The sequence below is a fragment of the Symphalangus syndactylus genome, chromosome 4 (genome assembly GCF_028878055.3).
Source record: "Symphalangus syndactylus isolate Jambi chromosome 4, NHGRI_mSymSyn1-v2.1_pri, whole genome shotgun sequence".
Taxonomy (NCBI): Eukaryota; Metazoa; Chordata; class Mammalia; order Primates; family Hylobatidae; genus Symphalangus; species Symphalangus syndactylus.
The window spans coordinates 45,033,632-45,052,103 of NC_072426.2; the positions used below are offsets into that span (position 1 = coordinate 45,033,632).

Sequence of the window (18,472 nt, forward strand, 5' to 3'; positions counted from 1 at the left end):
TGTTTAGGGGCTCCCCTTCGACACGTGCGAGGCAAAAGTGCAGAGCGGACGATCGTCCAGCTCCGGCCGCACTGCACAGCGAGGCCGGCCTGGAGCACGGATGCTGGGCTCGGTCCCGCCGAGGCTCGGCCTGGCTGTAAAGCAGAGCGGGGCGAGGGAAGCCGGGCCAGCGGGTGTCGCGGGTAGCCGGCGTCCGGGACGGGGTGTGGCGCCCAGAGCGCTGCTGCCTCTCGCAGCCTGGAGGCTGGATGTCGGGTTTGGGTGTCTTCCAGAAGGAGCCGCACTAGCGACGAGGGAAGAGGAACTGGCTTCCCGGGCAGTCTCCCCCGCCCCAAACTTTTCCTCCTCGCGGAGGGTGGGCGGGCGGAGGGAGGAAGCGCGGCCGGGGAACGTGGGGCCCGCGTTCAGTCCGCCCGGGGGCCGCGGCTGGAGTGAGTGTGTCTTTAAATCTGAGCCCCCCGCCCCTCGCGGTGAGGCTGGGGCTCGCGGTCCGGGCGGGGGCGGGCGCGGTGATTGGCGGCCGGGCCGGGTCCGCCCCTTGGCGCTGGGGACGCGGGGGAGCAGCGCGGCGCCCACTGGCTGGGGCGCGGTGCTCCCGTCGCCGGTGAGCGCGGGCTCCCTCTCGTGTGGCCTCGCCGGGTCCGCCTAGCCTGCCCACCTCCGGAGCCGCCTCTGCCCCCGCATGGGCTGGGGAAGTTGGGAGGAGCGAGCCAGAGCCAGAGCCCGCGCCGGGCGCGCCCCGCCGCTGCCTGACTCGGCGCCTGCAGTTCGGGCACAGCACGCCGGCCGCAGGAGCACGGATGCCCCCCGGAGCCGCGGGCTGGCAGGTACCGAAGTGTCCCTGCCTGGGGCTGGCGAGGGGAGGGCAAATCTGGAATCCCCCGGGCACCCCCCAGCCCTAGGCTGCTCCAGACACCAACTCCCCATCCTCTGGAGAGGTGAGGTCCTGGGCCTTTACCCCACACCCGTTCAGGATTGGTCCCTGGGAGGCAAGAGGGACTCACAGGGTCCAGTTGCTGGGTAGTTCTGTGTGTTGGACCCTGGGCTACCCCCTCTCCCGAGTTCCTTGGGTTTGGTGTAGGCATGGGCTAGCGACGATTCCACTTTTCATTGCCAGACCTGGGAGCACGGCCAGGAGCTAGGGTTCCCCGCGAAGTTAGGGGGAGACTGGGGAGAGGGAAGCCGCTTCATGACCGAGATGGGGTCCTGGGACTCATCTCTAGGGGGCGTGAGGCCCGCAGACCCAGGACGAGTCCAGAAGTCTCAGCGGGCACAGGCTTTGATTCTTGGCCCAATCTGGCCCTCTTCCTCTGTAGGCCCGGGTCTCCGAGGAGAGTACATTTTTCAGTTTCATAGGGTTTTCCTGAAGGGGCAGCAACCTGTCAGAGAGAGAGTGGCCTATGGGAGACCGGGCTCCTGAAGGTGGCTGGGATGGTTGGAGCCCTTTCATGTCTCTTGGGTTGTCAGAGATGGGAGTAAAACTTCATGGCCCGGGGAATCTTCTGGGCATCTCTACTCTCCCAGCCAGAGGCCCAGGCACCAACTCCTTGGCTTCTGGGTAGAGTAAACTGAACCCAGTGGCCGAACACCTCTTAAATGCCAGGCAGGGCACTGGGCTGTGCCCCTGGAGTGTGTGGGTGGGGGAGGATTTGGAGGATTCTGTCCTCAGGAGGCTCAGCTCCTGGGGGCAAGACAGGACATAAACACACCAAGTTCCCTGATACAGGGTTTCAATACCAGTCCTGGACTGATGATAGTGGAAAGCCAAGAGGCTACACACCATTAATTGCTACGTGAGTAATACAGGCTGCGAGACTGCCAGGGCAGCAGAGATCCAGTTCCATGCAAGCAAGCAAATGTGCTGAAATGTTCCAGCTCCATGCCCACCCTTCCTTATTACCCTGCTCCAAGGGCAGGGAGCAGCAGGGGCGCTGAGGAGGTTCTCCTGAACTCATCCGCACCCACTCCCAGATTTGTTTGTTTCCTGCTGGTGGATTTCTGAAGTAACCCATTTGGTTTCTTGGCTTGGGCTGAGCACGGGACTCTCCTAGTTGCCCTGTGGCTCCTGGGGTTTGGGGTCTAGAGCCAGCCTTGTAGGAGGTTCAGAGGCAAGCAGGAGGAAGTCCTCACTTCCTTTCTGAAGAGCCTCTGTCGCTGGGGGTTGGGGGTAGGTTGGGAGGCTGGCAGGCACTGGGCCAGTTTCCTATGAGTACAGACAGACCCCAGGTGGTGCATGCACCCCCCTCCCTTCCCTGGCCAGTGTTGGGGGTGGGCACAGTAGGGCCCAGGTGGCTTGAGGTGGGTGGTTCCTGGCACAGCTCTGACCTCACTTCTGTGAGGCTCTGCTGTATCTGGGGCCCTGCTCCCTCCTTCATTGTCCCTGGCAGGTTTCTGTTTTTCTGGAACACTTTGCGGAGGTGGCAGTGTGCTCACGCTCGTGGCCTTGGGTGCAGTTCTGGGAGTGGGAGTTGCTGAGCTCACCCCAAAGCCCTTGGCTGGCACTGTGAGAACTTGGGTGAACACACTTGCCTGCCTCCAAACAGGTGGTGCACAGACCTGGGTTACCCAGGCATCTGTGGGGGATGCCCATGTGGGCAGAGACGTGAGTGCATGTGTGTGCTCAGGTTTACAGCTGTGTGGGCAGAGACATAGAGGAACTGGATACATTTGTACACGAGGACAGACACAGGAGGACGGTGGGGGTGAGCAAACAACCCGGGGACACAGACATGTGCGGGGACAGACATACATGAACGCATCAGCGTGGGCCACGTATGGGCTGCAGACACGTACGTAGAAATACACCATCGCTGGGATCTGAATCTCCCCACATGGAAGGCAGACATGTAAGTGGACATATAGGTAGACCCACCAGAGCACAGATGGGGATGGGAACCGACATTCCCAGACACAAGACTTAGAGCCACACGGAAGCCGCTCAAGTACCTGGGCAGAATGGAGTTGGCTGTGAGCTCCTGGGCGGCACAGACACATACGCTTGCCAGAGCCAGCTGACAGCAGAGGCCAGGAACCAGACACAGGTGGGTTCTGAGAGGTAGGCCGAGGCGCACATTGCCTGGTTATCACCGTTTCCCTGCATGGCACAGTGCCCGGAAGTTGTCCTGTTTGGGGTGGTGATGGTACAGGTGCTCTGTGGTGGAGCTTATTTCTAGACTCTCACTTTGGGGTTTGAGGACCCCAAAAAGCTCAGTCTCCTGTGTTTTACTCTGAGAGTCATTTGGCCTCTCCACCTCTGCATTACAAGGCTGCGTTTGTGCCTTAAGTGCCAGCAGGTGCTCTTTGAGTTTTGATTCTCATCTTCCCTGGGTCTCCAGAGGCTTCCTGAAGTGAGGCTGTGTGGCCTGGGTGGGGTGCTCCAACTGTTCTTTTCCTACCAGAATAGGGGAGGAACTGCCTGGGGATTCTCCTTCTGAACCCAAGCCTGCGGGTCTTTGACAGGGATGGGATGATCCCCCAGGGGAGAGAGAGAGCACACATGTAGCTGCATCTGTGATGAGAGCCACTGCCCTCTGGGGCGGGCTCCTTCTCTGCTAAGCCCGGGGCTTGCACAGGGAAGGGGTCCCCCACCTGGCTATGTTCAGGTCTCCTCTACCCAACCTGGCACCTGAGAGACAGCCCAGATTCTAGATATGCTTTGATACTAATGCACCATGCAACCTCCAGCAAGTCAATTAATGTCTTGGTTTCCTCATCTTTAGAGTGGGGTCAGTAACCTCTACCTCCTTGTAGGTTCAGTGGGAGAAAATCAGTGCAAAGCATGTGGCCCAGTGCATGGCATGGAGTGAGTGCTCAGTTGATGTGGGGGTGGGGGCCTTTGATTACGAGCTGTCCCCTGTGGCCAGGACTTCCTCAGCAGCCAGGTGCGTGGCCCTGGGCCTCTGGGTGAGGCCTGGGGCAGGCTGGGTGGGCCAGGCACCTCTCATGTGAAAGCTGGAGGGCTTTGTCCTCAGTCCATGCCCACTAGTCCCTTCTAGCCCTGTGGGACCTCCATACACGGGGTCAGGAAATGGCAGGCTGGGCGGGCGTATGGAAGCTTGGGCCTGCTGCCTGCTGGGCCTCTGGGAGGGGAGCCAGTGGTTTGCTAAGAATAGTCCCAAATCATGGCTCTCGCCTCCCAGAGGGCAGCCCAGCCATGTGCTGCCCCTGTCTCGGGCCAAGGCACTTGCAGATGGGCTTTTTATGTTTCCTGTAACTGGTGCTCAGACAGGATTGAGCCTGGGAGCAGCAGGCTTAGTCTGGGAGGAGGCTCTGTTTGCCTTCCGAGGCCTTTGGCTGGGACCCGTGGAAAGAGAAGGTCTGGAAGCACTGGCCTTTATAATCCCTGAGTTCCTTTTCCACTCAGGGCTTTTCCTGACACATCTGCCTCGACCATCTTCCTACCTGCAAATAGACCTGTTGTGATTAAGAACACTGGCTCCGGAAAGAAACCACCAGGGTCTGAATTTCTGCTCCCTCCCTCATTAGCCGTGTGGCCCAGGGCGAGAAACTTAACCTCTCTGTGCCTCAAGTCCCTTGTGTAACAGGGTTAAGGATAGCAACTCCCTTATGAGAATGTCACAAGGATGAAAGGAGGAATCGCAGAGAGCCTCCGAGGCTGTCTGGCTCCTAGGAAGTACTCAGTAAACATTAGGTGCTTATGTTATTACCATGTCATTATTCTCTCAGCAGAGGCCAGGATGCTTGCCCAGGACCAGATGGTGGGAAGGGACCAGAGTGGCATCTTGATGTGGGTTCCTGAGCTTTCTTGGCCCTGGGTTCAGTATGAGGTGCAGGGGCTCTGAAGGTAGATTAAACTCTGTCCCCTCCAGAAGGTGAGCGAGGTACATGCAGACATCATGTCTGGTTCTGTGATGGGGTCTGTGCTAGTTATGGTTGGAGCCAGAGGGAGGGAACGGCTGGCCTGGGGTGTGTGTGATACTTCATGTGGGCTTTGAGGGATGGCCAGGAGTTTGCAAAGGGGGAGGGCAAGGCTTCCCCAGCAGAAAGAGCAGTGTGGCAGAGGTGTGACAACCCTTGGGAAGCGTTTTGTATATTTCCCATAACTGGCATGTAGGCTGACTTTGGCTTTAAGGGGTGCCCCTGCCTGGGCTGAAGCTGGGGCACTGATGAGAGAGGCAGGTGGAGTGTCTAGGTCATCTGCACACCCATGGAAGGCAGTAGGGAACGTCTTTGGGAACTGGGTGTGTCACTGCCAATGCTTCGGGCTCCCAGGGAGCTGGGGCTTTCAGAAATTCCACAAGGAGGGAGGATGTGGTGCTGCGAGGGCTGTGGGCACCCTGGGAAACGGCCAACAGGCTGGGCTGGGGCCCTTGGGAGGGGAGAGGGGTGGGTGCCCTGAGATGACCTGGGACCCTGCCAGCTTCTGCATCCTGCTGAGCCCCAGGCCCTTCCTCTCTGTGGGCTGTGCCGGCCTCTGTCTGGCCTTCCCAGAGTGGAGGCCTGGGACGCTGGGACATTTTTTGAAGATTCTGTTTAGAAAGCACAGAGGGGACTTCTCCTCCCCTTTTCCTTTTCCTGGAATGGAGAATCTCCTGAAGGAGTTAACCCCTTTCCTGCTGGTCACAGAGTGGCCCATGGATGTGTCCTCCCCCTTTTTTTAGGATCACTGTTTTATTGTTGCCCTTTCTGTTACACGGGATGTATGCATTAGGTGCTGAAAGGTACAACACATTCTGCAACTGTGCGCCACCTTCCATGACTGAACAGGCAAAGAAAGTACACTGAACATCAGCATCTGGCACTATATTTTTTGTTTGTTTTTTTGAGATAGAGTCTCATTCTGTTGCCCAGGCTGGAGTGCAGTGGTGCGTTCTTAGCTCACTGCAACCTCTGTGTCCCAGGTTCAAGCAATTCTCATGCCTCAGCCTCCTGAGTAGCTGGGATTACAGGTGCCTACCACCACACCCAGCTAATTTTTGTATTTTTAATAGAGATGGGGTTTCACCACATTGGCCAGGCCGGTCTCCGACTCCTGACCTCAGGTGATCTGCCTTGCCTTGGCCTCCCAAAGTGTTGGGATTACAGGCCTGAGCCACCGCGCTCGACCCCAGTATTTTTCTAAAAAAAGACTAAAATGGATTTAAATTAACACTGTTAGATCACATCTAATATTTGATACTACATGATTCAATATAGCTGAATGATGCAGTGATAGAAAATGTGTTTACATCAAAGAATACAACCAAAATTAAGATAGCAAACAAAACCCATATACTTTTTTTAAACAGGAAAATACTTTTGAAGTATACATGTAACTGCCCATTCTTTTATTTTATTTTATTGTTTTTTTTTGAGACGGAGTCTCGGTCTGTCACCCAGGCTGGAGTGCAGTGGTGTGATCTCGGCTCACTGCAACCTCCACCTTCCGGGTTCAAGCGATTCTCCTGCCTCAGCCTCCCGAGTAGCTGGGACTACAGGTGCCCGCCACCACGTCTGGATAATTTTTGTGTTTTTAGTATAGACGGAGTTTTGCCATTTTGACCAGGTTGGTTTCCAACTCCTGACCTCAGGTGATCTGCCCACCTCGGCCTTCCAAAGTGCTGGGATTACAGGCATGAGCCACTGCGCCCAGCTGAAACTGCCCATTCTTTTAAAGAAAATTTACTGCAAGCAAAGTTATCAACCTTCAGAAAATGCACACATAGCATTGCTAAGCATCCCCCATTCCACTATGCACACTTGGAAAATACAAAGTTAAACAAATTGTAAACGATAGGTGAGCTTCATATTTGTAAGAATATGGAAAGCAATCCCATTTTTAGCAGTGTTGTATAAAGAACTGTCTTTTCATGTGAAATTCATGAATTGTCCTTCTGTTGGGATCATACTTCACAAAACCACCATGTTTTTGAAACGAGATTACAGAGTAAGATAGAACATCTTAGCAATATTATCTTATTATTAAAGTTAAATTTTTTTTTACTATTTTTCAAAACATCTCCCTTAAGTATGTAGGATTCATCTTTAAAATTCTTCCTAGAAATAATATACAAAGGAGAGGTATGTTTATTCCCTGTTATACGTCTGGAAGGCACTTCCATGGTGGAGAAGGGGCTTCTTTCTCTTCTGTTCACTGATTGTTTTTGTCCTTGGTGTGTGTTAAGATGTAAGATTTCAGGTTAGTTGTCTGAGCAAACTTCTTCTTTTTTTTTTTTTTCTCATTTTTGAGACAGAGTTTCGCTCTTGTCACCCAGGCTGGAGTGCAGTGGTGTGATCTCAGCTCACTGCAAACTATGCCTCCTGGGTTCAAACAATTCTCCTGCCTCAGCCTCCCAAGTAGCTGGGACTACAGGTGTGCATCACCACACCCGGCTGATTTTTGTATTTTTAGTAGAGATGGGGTTTCACCATGTTGGCCAGGCTGGTCTTAAACTCCTGACATCAAATGATTCACCCGCTTCGGCCCCCCAAAGTGCTGGGATTACAGGCATGAGCCACGGTGCCCAGCCACAAACTTCTTTTATTACAACCACGGAAGGAGCACACATGGGTCCTGTCTCTGGTATGGATTCACACACATGTGTGCAAATTGAAGTCCAATAAAAAGCGTTTCCCGCAGACCTACCGTGTGCCATGAAAGAGCTTCTCTCCAGCACGGACTGGTTGGTGTCGTTCTGGTTTTGAGCTCTCAACAAGAGCTTTGCCATGTTCTTCACAGATGATGACTCTGGGACTGTGGCTGTGCAGGTGTTTTCTCATGGCAGAGTTATCCAAGAACATCTTTGTGCTCCCTTTATGAGGGCAAGCTGTTGTTCTTGGAGCTTCATCTTACTTAATTTTTCTTGGCTTCATTCTAGCAAGTTATGCCCATTGTTTAGGATTTGAGAGGTTACTGCCAGGCATTCCTCTAGGAGGAAGTTTCTTTCCTGTCATATACTCTGAAAATCAGGAGGCAGGTTCTCTTCAGTGGCCAGTTCTTCAACCACTGTTGAAGTACCAAAGTCAGTATCTTTTTTTCCCCCCTCTGAGGACCACATGGTGACCAAGAACTTGCCCTGCAGGTTCTTGATCTGCACTTGCTTCTGCTCCCACTTCTTGTTGCCTGGGTTGGCGCCATCACCACCCACCACATTTCCACTTTGATGTCTGCCCTGTAGTGACTGAGCCCTTCATCCTGGGACCCCTGAGGTTGGTGCTAACCCTTGCACTTCCCAGGGACAGCCCTCTATCAGGGCCTCAGGACCCTGGTTGGCAGGGCCTAGAAGACTTCATCAGCCAGTTGGGCACTGTGACTCACACCTGTAATCCCAGCACTTTGGGAGGCCGGGGTGGGCGGATCACTTGAGGTCAAGAGTTCAAGACCAGCCTGGCCAACATGGTGAAACCCCATCTCTACTAATAATACAAAAATTAGCCAAGTGTGGTGGTGGGTGCCTGTAGTCCCAGCTACTTGGGAGGCTGAGACTGGAGAATAGCTTGAACCCAGGAGGTGGAGGTTACAGTGAGCCGAGGTCGTGCTACTTACTGCACCCCAGCCTGGGCAACAGAGTGAGATTCTATCTCAAAAAACAAAACAATAAAACTTCATCGGCCTGATCTGAGTGGTGGTTTAGCTTTAGCCTTGACCATCATCTTCAGGTGTGCTCCCTCCCTTCCTCCCGAGGCAGCCCTGTCTGCTGGAGCACAAGGACTTCTGGAGTCTCCTGCAGGTGTTGCCCTGCTGGCTCAGCCCAAGGCCTGGTGGGAAGCTGATTTCTGAATGCCTCAGAGAGAAGGGCCCTCCCTAGAGACGAGCCCCAGAGTTGCCCTTTGGGGAGGTGTGGAGTAGTCTCTGCTCCAGGGGGCTCTGAGCTGGGCCCTAAGGCATCAGGTAAATAAGCCCTGGGCTGGCATTTGACTGTCCCTCTGAGCCCAATTTTTTTTTCTTTTTTTTTTTTTTTGAGACGGAGTCTCGCTCTGTCGCCCAGGCTGGAGTGCAGTGGTGCAATCTTGGCTTACTGCAAGCTCCGCCTCCCGAGTTCACATCATTCTCCTGCCTCATCCTCCCGAGTAGCTAGGACTACAGGTGCCTGCCACCACACCTGGCTAATTTTTTGTGTTTTTAGTAGAGACAGGGTTTCACCATGTTAGCCAGGATGGTCTCAATCTCCTGACCTTGTGATCCACCCATCTTGTCCTCCCCGAAAGTGCTGGGATTACAGGCGTGAGCCACCGCACCCCGCCGTGCCCAATTTTCTCACCTGCAGAATGGGCATGAACATTTTCCCCTGCCTATCTTTTTTTTTTTTTTTTTTTGAGACGGAGTCTCGCTCTGTCGCTCAGGCTGGAGTGCAGTGGCACAATCTCGGCTCACTGCAAGCTCCGCCTCCCGGGTTCACGCCATTCTCCTGCCTCAGCCTCTCCAAGTAGCTGGGACTACAGGCGCCCGCCACCACGCCCGGCTCATTTTTTGTATTTTTAGTAGAGACGGGGTTTCACCGTGGTCTCGATCTCCTGACCTCGTGATCCGCCCACCTCGGCCTCCCAAAGTGCTGGGATTACAAGCGTGAGCCACCGCGCCCGGCCCCCCTGCCTATCTTTAATTTTTTTTTAAACTGAGGTGAAATCCATTTAAATAAAATAAGCCATTTTAAAGCCCACAATTCAGAGGCATTTAGTATAGTCACAGTGTTGTACAACCACCGCTTCTGTCACATTCTAAAACATTTTATCACCCTAAAGGAAAACTCTGTACCTATTAAGCAGTTACTCACCATTCCCTTCTCTACCACCATACTTTTTTTTTTTAAAAAAAAGAAAAAAAACAGTTTTGTTGAGATATGTACACCATAAAATTCACCTGCATGGAGTGTGCACTTTGGTGAATATTGGTAAAAGTCATGGGCATGCAGCCACTCCTAGACAAGTCTGACAACATTTTTCATCACCTAGAAGGGCCCTATGCTCCCTTGTAGCCGGTCACCACTCCCACCTTGGGCCCAGGCCCACTCATCTACTTTCTGTCACTATGATTTTGTTTTTTTCTGGATTTTTCACATACATGGACTCATATAACAGGTAGCTTTTAGTGACTGGCTTCTTTACTCAACATGATGTTTTTTGAGATTCATCTCTGTTATTGGATGATTTAATCAGTTCCATTCCTTTTTTATTGATGAGTAGTATTCCAATGTGTGGGATATGTTAAAAATAGTTCAAGATTTCTCTCTCTCTTTCTTTCTTTTTTTTTTTTGAGAAGGGCCTTATTCCTGTTGCCCAGGCTGCAGTGAAATGGCTGAGGGTCAGCTCACTGCTGCCTTAACTTCTGGCCTCAAATGATCCTCCCACCTCAGCCTTCTGAGTAGCTGGGACTACAGGTGTGCACCACCATGCCTGGCTAATTTTTGTATTTTTAGTAGAGACGGGGTTTTGCCCTGTTGCCCAGGCTGGTCTTGAACTCCTGGACTGAAGTGATCTGCCTGCCTCAGCCTCCCAAAGTGCTGGGATTACAGGTGTAAGCCACCATGCCCGGCCTAAAATAATCTTCACAAAAGATTCAAGTAGTAGCTTCGTAGAAAGTAAAATGTGAAAGTCCCCTTTCCCCTCCTTCCCCTCTCTCTGGTCCCTGTAGTAACATCGTCAGCAGTGTGCTGAGTATCCTTTGGTCTTTTTTCTGTACCTCTACATGAATTTGTGTGGTTTTTGATTTTTGGGGTGTAAATGAACTCAAACTTGGTCCGTGGCTGTGGAGCCTGCTTTCATCCGGCCATGTATCATGCAGAGGGACCCCAGCACTGCCATGGGAGTTCTGAGCACATGCCCTGAGCTGGGGCCTGGCAAGGCTTTGGGAGAGATGGGAAGAAGTCTTCCTGGAGGTGGTTAATTTAGAGGAGGTTCTGGAGAAGGGTAGCATTGGATCAAAGGGGATCAGTCTGTACAAAACAGCCTCTGTGGTGACCTGTCCCTGGGGTCTGGGTGGATGTATCTTCCTGCTGCTGGAGGGTCTGGGTGGATGCATCTTTCTGCTGCTGGGGGTCTGAGTGGATGTGTCCTCCTGCTGCTGGGGGTCTGGGTGGGTGTGTCCTCCTGCCACTTCACCACTGATCCCGACTTGGCTGCCGCTGGTGGGGGCTTCTTCCCGTCTCTCTGAAGTGTCACTGGAAGGAATAGGCCCAGGAGAGGGCAGTTCGTTGGGTTGACAGAAGAGGGACCCTTGGGGAGTTGCCCCTTGCCAAAGTCTCTCTAGGCAGTCTGTAGGGGCCTCCCAGTAGCCATCTTGCCTGGCCTGCGTGGGTGGAGGATGGGATGCCTGTGGCCTCTGAGGAAGGGGCTGCCTGGGCTCAGATTTTCACCCTCCTGGCTCCACCCCAACCCCAACCAATGAGACTCCAGCCAGTGGGGTCCCAGGGGCTCCGAGTCTTATGTCATGCTGCTTTCCTTGACACTGCCATCGATGTATAAATGAACCCCATCCTCTGCATCCTAAAGTTGGTTGTTTTCATTGTTTTTAAGTTTTCCCTAACTTAACAGTACAAAATAATGCCTTAATTGTAAGACAGGGGTTCCGGGAGATAGGAATCCTGTGTGGTGGTTCCAGGGCAGCCACCTGCTTACCCAGGATGGGGTTGTCTTGTGACTTGGGGTCTCATCCTGGGCTCAGGAGTCATGTAGGGGGAGGGGAGGACCTGGCGGGGAGCTCTGCATAGGTGGGTTTGTGGATGTCTCCCTTTCTCCAGCTCAGTGCTGTTCAAACGTGGGTAATACGTGGACTCCCAATTCACAGCCCTGTTGAAATCTAATTCACATGCTGTACAATTCACTCATTTAGTAGCTTTTAATACATTCAAAGAGTTGTTGTCTCACCACAGTCTAATTTTACAACATTTTCATCAACCTCAAAAGATACCCCGTACCCATTAGTAGTCACTCACCACCCCCAGCCCACTAGCATACTCTCTATGTCTATAGATTTGCTAATTCTAGACATTTTATATAAATGAAATCGTACAACATATGGGTTTTTTGTAGACTCCCTCTCTCTCTCTCTTTTTTTTTTAAATTTTTTTTGAGATGGAGTCTCGATCTGTTGCCCAGTCTGGAGTATAGTGGCGTGATCTCAGCTCATGGCAATTTCTGCCTCCTGGGTTCAAGCGATTCTCCTGCCTAAGCTTCCCGAGTAGCTGGGATCACAGGCATCTGCCGCTATGCCCAGCTAATTTTTGTATTTTTAGTAGAGATGAGGTTTCACCATGTTGATCAGGCTGGTCTTGAACTTCTGACCTCAGGTGATCCATCTGCCTCGGCCTCCCATAATGCTGGGATTACAGGCATGAGACACCACGCCTGGCCCTCTCTCTCTCTCTCTCTCTTTTAAAGGTCTCACTCTGTTGCTTAGGCTGGGGTGCAGTGGTGCAATCATGGCTCACTGCAGCTTCAACCTCCTGGGCTCAGGTGATCCTCCCTCCTCAGTCTCCTGAGTAGCTAGGACCACAGGTGTGTGCCACCACACCCAGCTAATTTAAAAATTTTTTAAATAGAGATGAGGTCTTGTGTTGCCCAGGTGTTCAACTCCTGAGCTCAGGACTCCCTTTTGAACAACAACAACAAACCCCTCACTTGCTGATTGACATTATTCTTACTGTAATATAACTGAAATGTGTATAAGACCAGGCATAAACACCTTAGACTAAAGTTTTTACAAAACTATTAAAAAAACAGGAAATAGTAGTAAAACCAGAAAGCCAACTCATTTCCAATGAACAATGTTACTTTTTAATTGGAAGGATGTTAACTGCACCTACATTGCCAACCTTGGGTTGATGGTAGAGAGCTGTGCCCTTGGGCCTCTCCTGTGTCCCCTCCTCTGTTTCTTGGGCCTGTTGTATAGGGAGGTACTAATAATGTTGGGCTGATGGGATGGTTTGGGGTAATCAGACCTCACATTTAAGCCTAGACTACATGTGAGCAATCTCTGAACGTCTGTTTTAATAGGGCATTGCCTGATACCTGGAAAGCTGGCTTGTTTGATTGAAGATAAGCATTGAATAGTGGCATTATTGAAATCTGCTTGTAGTCTCTCTTAAACCCACTTCTTTTTTTTTTTTTTTCTTTTTTGAGATGGAGTTTCCCTGTGTTGCCCAGGCGTGGCACGATCTCGGCTCACTGCAAGCTCCGCCTCCTGGTTTCACACCATTCTCCTGCCTCAGCCTCCCGAGTAGCTGGGACTACAGGCGCCTGCCACCATGCCTGGCTATTTTTTTGTATTTTTAGTAGAGACGGGGTTTCACCGTGTTAGCCAGGATGGTCTTGATCTCCTGACCTTGTGATCCACCTGCCTCAGCCTCCCAAAGTGCTGGGATTACAGGCGTGAGCCACTGTGCCCAGCCTAAACCCACTTCTTGTAGGAATCAGGAATTTGGCATGGAGATGGGCTTTGCTCATTTCACGCAGATGCTCTCAACATGCACATGGTCCTGACTGCTAAGAGGCTGGGCCTTTGAATTGGGCACCTCCAGGCTGCCATGGGCTATGGGGTGGCTCTGGTCTCCCTCCCCACCCCCTTTGTTTTCCTATTTGAATCACAACCTTTCTTTATGCTGTGTGTGATGATATCATTTGGCCTTCATGGAGAAGGAACTGGATTGTAAACACAGGAGCAAACTTGAGGCTCAAATTGTAGGGCACTGCTTGCTTATGAGATGGTTATTTGGACGACCAGGGGATGCTCTCATTACTTTTTGAAATTAACGTTAAAAATAACCCTTTTGAAGTGTACAGTTCAGTGGCATTTAGTACATTTGCAATGTTGTGCAACCATCACCGCAAACATTTTCAGTTCCAAAACATTTTCATCACCCCAAAAGGAAAACTCCATCCATCCATTAAGTAATCCCTCTCAGTTTCCCCTCCCCCAGCCTCTGGCAACCATGGATCTGCATTCTGTCTCTGGATTTACCTATTTTGGATAGTTCATATAAGGGGAATCATGTAATACGTGACCGTCTGTGTCTGGCTTTTTTCACTTAGCATGGTGTTCAGGGCTCATCTGTGTTGTAGCAAGTATCAGTACTCCATTCCTTTTCATGGCTGAGTAACTTTCCATTGTATGGATAGGCCACACTTTGTTTATTCACTTATTATTTGATGAGCATTTGGGTTGTTTCTACCTTTTGGCTATTGTGAATAGCTGTTTGGCTGCTATGAATGTTCATGTACAAGTATTTGTTTGGATACTTATTTTTTATTCTCTTGGGTATATACTTAGCAGTGGGATTGCTTGGTCATATGGTAAGTCTTTGTTTAACTTTTTGAGTTTGATGTTCTGGAATTAGACAGTGGTGATGGTTGCACAACTTTGTGAACATACTAAAAATCATTAAGTCATATACAGACGGTCCCTGACTTACGATGGTTCCACTTACACTTTTTCAACTTTACGATGGGTTTATCTGCATATAACTCCCTGGTGAGTCAAGGACCTCCTTACATCCTGCGATCGTATCACTCTACCATTGTAAAGTTGAAGAAGTGTAAGTGGAACCATCGTTAAGTCAGGGACTGTCTGCTGTGTTACCAGAATTAAATGCATTTTTGACTTTTTTTTTTTTTTTTTTTTTTTTGAGACAGAGTCTTGCTCTGTCACCCAGGCTGGAATGCAGTGGCACAATCTTGGCTCACTGCAGTCTCTGCCTCCTGGGTTCAAACAATTCTCCTGCCTCAGCTTCCTGAGTAGCTGGGATTACAGGCACCTGCCACCATGCCCGGCTAATTTTTGTGTATTTGGTAGAGATGGGGTTTCACCATGTTGGCCAGGCTGGTGTAGAACTCCTGACCTCAGGTGATCCACCTGCCTTGGCCTCCCAAACTGCTGGGATTACAGGTGTGAGCCACTGCACCCGGCCTTGACTTAGGATATGTATAATTTATGATGGGTTTGTCAGAACGTAACCCCATGGTTACATCAAGGAGCATCTGTTCTTTAAAGGGTGAATTTTATGGTATGTGAATTATATCTCAATTTAAAAATTTCACAGATCCCTAAGCAGGCATTCATGGAGTCTGGATTGAGTCATGTTCTCAGTTTTGGCAACCCAGGGTCCTGCATCACCTCTTGGGAATCCTCGGGTCTCCCTTGGTGGGTGAGGACACTGAGTCTCACTCCATAGTCCCATTTTTGGGGGTAGTCGGTGCGAGCTATAGGAAACAAATGGGCTCACTGGCTGCCTGCCCCGCTACCGTGGCTCATGCTGGCCCTTTCCAGCTGCCACTGCTGCTTCCTTTTTTTGAGTCAGGGCCTTGCTCTGTTGCCCAGGTTGGAGTGCAGTGGCATGATCGCAGTTCACTGCAAGCTTGAACTCCTGGGCTCAAGTGATCTTCCCGCCTCAGCCTCTCAAAATGTTGGAATTACAGGCATGAGTCACCACTCGTAGCCTGTTTCTGGCACCTAAACAAGAGGTGCTTACTGTAGAACTGTTCCTTAGTTTCCCCACCCGTGAAGGGGGTCTGTGAGCAGCCCAGCCATGGCCACAGCCTGGACTCTGCGGACAGTGATGTCTGCAGTGGGTCAGACATGCCATGTTGACTTCCTCTCCAGATCCTCTTTTCCTCTGTCTTGTCTTTTGTGTCGCTTTCCACAATGGCCTGTGTGAGCCTCAGGACCAGTCCCTCTTTTGGGATGCTGCCTCCTTCTAAGATTGCAGCTGAGGGTGGCGTTGGCCCCCTTGTCTGTCTGTTCAGTCCTCACTGCACGCCCACTTCCCCCCAGTCTGGCCCGTCTCAGTGGCAACCCCACGCTTCTAGGTGTTCAGGCCAAACACTGCAAAGCTGTCCGTGGTTTCTCTCTTTCTCTTACACTTCAGAAAAGACATGCCAGGAGGTTCACTGGCCTCACCTTCAGCATGGATGCAGGACGAGCCATGTCCTCACCTGTCCTCTGCTGCTGGCAGCATCCAGCATCACCTGCACTGTTGCAGTAGCCACCTGATGTTTCTGCTGGTTTCTGCCATTGTCCCCAACCAACTCTTCTAACACAGCAGCTAGCAGACCTTGTCAGAACTTAAAACTCAGGTCAGAGCACTTCTCTGTCCCAAGCTCCCTAGGGGCTCCCTGTATCCTCACAGTAAAAGCCAGTGTCCTTACTGTGGCTTCCAGGACACCATCGTCCAATACCCAGCATCATGCTCACCTTGTCACAGCCCTACTGGCTAGCTCGTGGCTCTTTCAATACCCTAAGAACACCCCCCCACAGGATATTTGCATAGGCTAGCCCCGCGACCGGAGGTGCTTTTTCTCCAGAGAGCCACAGGGCTGCCGCGTCACTTCAGTCTTTACTCTCATGTGAGGCCTCCCCTGCATACCTTGTCTAAAATTTCACCTCTTCCCTGCATCTCCTTGTATACTATTTTACTAATTTATATAGTTTATTTCTGTGTCTCTTGCTAGTGTGCATGAGGCAGGGATTTTTGCTCTGTATTTCTGGCTCCTAGAACAGTGCCTCACACACAGGTGGTGTCCCAGAAATGTTTGTAGGATAGCTACAGGAAGAGAGAACGCATGAGCCCATTTTATAGATGAGAAAATGATCCGCAGAAAGGTGGACTGGAACCTGGTCTCTCCGCTCCCTGCCCAGGGCTCTCTGGCTGAACCACAGTTGCCACCTCCTCTTCCCCATATCCCTGACTCCAGAACCGTCACGTGAACCTCGTGGGTTTGAGCATTCTGAGCTCCCTCAGAAGCTCCCCTTGTCAGCGGAGTAATTATGGAACTCGCAGCTACCTCCGGGCATTTGCATGGAAAGGATGGTAAGAGCCTGCTCCCGTGGGTGGGGGCTTGCTCTGTGTGAGGCACTGGGTTTGGCAAGTTAGAGGGATTTCTCAGTTCAACCTCACAGCATCCTGTGGAAGGGGACTGGTCATGTCCCCCCATTCTGCAGACAACGAAGTAGGTAGCTTTTATATGGGCAGAAATGAAAGATTGGTAACGTGTTGAACTAGGCAGGATGTGGGGAAACTGGCTTTCTTAAGCATGAAGCAGCATTGGTTGCTGTATAAAATGCAACGACCTTTTGGAAAGGTAATTTGGCAGTATCTCTGAAAGTTGTTTAAGTGCACATCTTTATCTCAGCCTCCCGAATTCTGGTAACCTGTCCTAAAGAAGTAAACTATCAGGATGCAAGGCTGTGTGCACAAGGATTTCACGGCAGTGAACTGGAGACTCACTGTCTCCTTTCAGTTCTGTGTTCTTCCCACTGCAGGGCATCTGCACGGGCCGTTCCCTCTGCTGCCGGGCATGCGTCTTCACATGGCTGGGGCCTTCCTGTCTTCGTACGTCGGCATAGGCCCTCCGTGACTGTCATATCTAAAATATGTCCTTTCCCTATCTTTCTCATCTTCTAGCTCAGCCTCTCAGCCCCTGGTAGCCCACATCACAATGTATACAGTGTATCATAATCGTGTTCCCTGGTGGACTCCCTCCCTCCCTCCCTCTCTTTCTCTTGTTGGAAGATCTGCTCCATGAGGGTACGGGTCTGTGCCTGTCTGGTTGACGGGGTCAATACTTCGCAGCTGTTTGTTGAATGAGTAGTGATGCAATGAAATGGCTTGCCACCATTAAGCAGACAGGGTTGGAATTACCTGTATTGGCTGGGAGGGGTGTTTGTGTTGTCCTGTTCAGGGCAAAAGCTTGTTGCACAAGGAAGCTTAAGAGGTGGGCTTGGATGGGGATGGGAAGGGCATAAGCTTTTTCTGTATAGACCTTTGACTTGTGACAATAAGTACACGTTACTTTTGTAATAAAAAACATCTGGCAGGCCGGGGGTGTGGTGGCTCACACCTGTAATCCCAGCACTATGGGAGGCTGAGGCAGGAGGATCACTGAGACCCAGGAGTTTGAGTGGAGCCTGGGCAGCATAGTGAGATCCTTGTCTCTACAAAAAAAAAAAAAATTAGCCAGCTGTGGTAGTGTGTGCCTGTAGTTCCCCAAATACTTGGGAGGTTGAGGTGGGAGGATTGCTTGAGTCTGGGAGGTTGAGGCTGCAGTGAGTCATGATCGTACCACTGCACTCCAGCCTGGGCAACAGAGGGAGACTCTATCTTAAACAACAACAACAACAACAGCAACAACAACAACAAAACCTGGTTAACCAACAAAGAAAATTAAAAAAAAGGGAAAGAAAATATCCCATTAGGGAGTATCAGGACTTGAACTCTGGTGTTTCGGACTCCCAGCCAATGTTCTTACCCATAACCCAACCCCTGCCATGTTTCCACACACAGCCTGTTAGTATAGCCTCACTGCAGTCCTCAGGGGAGGGCAGAGTATGAGTTATTAGCTATTTCTGTTTTATTTTGTCAGTTGAGATCTAATTTCCAGATAGTGAATCAAGGCATAGCTTGATGAATTGCTACGGTTGTATCACCTGTGTCCCCCTACCCAGATCAAGGTGTAGAACGGCTCCCTGGTGCCCCTTCCCGGTCCTTTCCCCCACCCTCCCACCCCTGTAGGTGGTCACTCTCCTGACCACCTTCCCAAGGAT

The 18,472-nt window shown here is 51.2% G+C and overlaps 1 protein-coding gene and 1 pseudogene across 4 annotated transcripts in view; one reads left to right on the plus strand and one right to left on the minus strand.

Annotated features, from left to right (window-relative positions):
• PALD1 (phosphatase domain containing paladin 1) overlaps window positions 1-18,472 on the plus strand; it is a 108,440-nt gene that overhangs the window by 20,408 nt on the left and 69,560 nt on the right. The window contains exon 1 of one of the 4 annotated variants that reach the window (XM_055274586.2): window positions 541-827. The exons of 1 other annotated variant lie outside the window; for it this stretch is intronic. The gene's annotated coding sequence lies outside the window, so the exon portion shown is untranslated. Of the gene's footprint in view, window positions 1-540; window positions 828-16,257; window positions 16,740-18,472 lie in introns of those variants that run through there. 2 more of the 4 variants (XM_055274587.2, XM_063637207.1) reach the window with 2 other exon arrangements.
• The window catches only part of LOC129480069 (transcriptional repressor protein YY1-like), a 28,391-nt pseudogene continuing 16,949 nt past the window's right edge, over window positions 7,031-18,472 (minus strand).